Raw genomic sequence first — 2,515 nt, 5'->3', positions numbered from 1 at the left:
TATGGCTCGCGAGCCAGATGTGGCTCTTTTGATGACTGCATCTGGCTCACAGACGGGTGAAAGTAAGCCGGTCCGGTCCGGTACTGCGTACCACTAAAACATTCAGTGGCTACTTTGTCTGTTTAAAACTTCCTTTTAACTCATTCCAAATTGTTTCTGAACTGTCCGTGCTGTGGTTTAGTCCATGCTGGACGGAGCCTTGGACGGCCATCTCCCTCTCTCCCCCTCCTTCTTGGAGAGAGCCCAGTGGTTTCCTCTGTGCACAGCCTTCGAAACATGTACCACACGTTTAATGTCTTTACGTTTGTTGCAAAATGTCCCAATGAAAATCAGTAGGAGAGTAAACAGTTGTGTTTTATGTTATTTTGTTCAATTTAACGATACAGAACAGCTCGGAAAAGAAACTGCTTATGAGCTAACGACCAGAGAGTTCACTCAGCAGTACGTGAAACACAGCGGTTGCTATGGTGATCGGTGCAGGATCGGCAGGGCCAGTTTTAGCTATGGGCAATGTGGGCAACCGCCCAGGGCGCAGTCTCCGTGAGGGCGCACAAGTGGCCGGAAAAAAAAAAAACTCGCCAATTTTCTATAGCACTCATCAAATTAGCGGAGTGCGCAGCCCCCGGGAGGGGAGGGGGGGAGAGGATCACTTGGTTGGCAAGGTGGAGGGGGCGGGCGATAGACTGATCCCAGGCGGCAAACTACGTGAGGGCGCACGACCGCTTATCAAGTTAGCAGAGTGGGCGCTCTTGGGGGGGGGGGGGGGGGGTTGCCCCGGGGGTTGACACAGGGCACAAATGTAGCCAGAACCGGCGCTGATGACGGAACCATGCAGCACCAGAAGTATTTTATTTATTATCGGTTAGCTTCAGTATAACAACATCATTAAAAAGTTCAATTCAAATTCAGAGACTATTATACTCTAAAATCTTGGTCTTACTTAAAAATGCACACATTATTTGTATCTGTGTGTAAAAATATATTACATGGCTCACAGAAATACATTTTAAAATATGTGGCTTTCATGGCTCTCTCAGCCAAAAAGGTTCCGACCCCTTCTGACCTCATTCAGCATGATATCGTGCTTCTGTTACCCACACCACAACCTACTGCAGAGACAAGCAAAGCTCATACCAGCACTGGAGCAAATGTTGACCATGGGGGTTATAGAGGTTTGAAATGCTTGAGCAGCGATGGCTTATCTGTCTTCTTTTTCTAGCAAAAGTACATTCCACAGGCAGTGTCTGTAGCTGCCATGTGTAGAGTTCAGGAAAAATCACTTCAGAAACGTTTTTGTAATAAAGAAAAAATATAAATTCTCTGTTTTATTACTTAGTTTCAAAGTAAGGTTTCACTGAGATACAAAGCAATGTGGCTTGCTAACACACTTGTTGGAACTAAAAGAGGAAAAAGGAGCAGGTAAGAAAACCTTTAGCTTCCACCGCTCTCTAGCACTGACTGCTCGGTCACAAAAAAACAAAAACACACAAGTGCGGTCTTAAAGGGGAAGTACGCCTTTTTATCAATCTATACCAAGTCACTTAAAAACATGAATTCTAGTACTCTTTAACATTTTTAAACGTTTTTACATAAACTTCTAAATGAAATTATGCATCATTAAATTCTGTATATTTATATATTGTTAAATTCTATATCCTTTCCACACATTTCAATCAAGTTAACTGTATTTATCACCATAAACAGATCTTTGGCCTCTACAGGGGTTACTGAACCACATCTCACAGTGAGTGGTGTAGTCTTGTAGACTTCTCCAATTATTTTGAGGAGATACCATGTTAAAGAAGGTAATGTGTTGTTTTTTAAGTTGTGTTTTGCTCTTAATTTGTGAACGGTGGAGATTTATGAGGTGGATGATGCATTTATACACCGTGGGTAATTTCTGTGTTTCTGTAATGAGGGTGGTCTGAGCCAGGTGTAGCATAGAGAGAGGTGAGAGAGTATATTGTCTTGGGGACACCTAGGGGGAAACATTCTTGCATAGCAGGTGCAGACAGGACTAGTGTCATGTTTTCTTTTTGTTTTTTGCTGCATTCCACATTTTTTTGAAAGCACTAAAAATAAATGTCCACCCATGGGGACTTCCAACACAACCTCTTGAGTCTGCATCCTACTCTACAACCTACTTTGGCAACGACTCTCTTACAGACCCACACAACACAATGCCCAAGTTTTAAATGAGGTCATAAACATCTACGAATCTGACAAATTTGAGTTCTCATATGCAAAACAAAATAAGCAGTGTAATGCTTGGTGCATTACTACAATGCTCCTCTTGAGTAATCTACATTGTTTATTCAATGTATTACATTAAATACTTTTTTGTAAGGACAGAAAAACAGAAAAGAGTCACAGTCTCAAGTTTTTGTTTCCATTTTTTATTTCAAAATGAAAATGTCTACCACATGTCCATGATACGCCTCATGCTCATGAACCTGGAGCCGCTCCAGCCCATGTTCATGAAGTTCCTGTACTCTCCAGGCCTGAAGTACATCAT

Source organism: Larimichthys crocea, chromosome XVIII (genome assembly GCF_000972845.2).
Source record: "Larimichthys crocea isolate SSNF chromosome XVIII, L_crocea_2.0, whole genome shotgun sequence".
Taxonomy (NCBI): Eukaryota; Metazoa; Chordata; class Actinopteri; family Sciaenidae; genus Larimichthys; species Larimichthys crocea.
Note: the sequence above shows the minus strand (reverse complement) of the source record.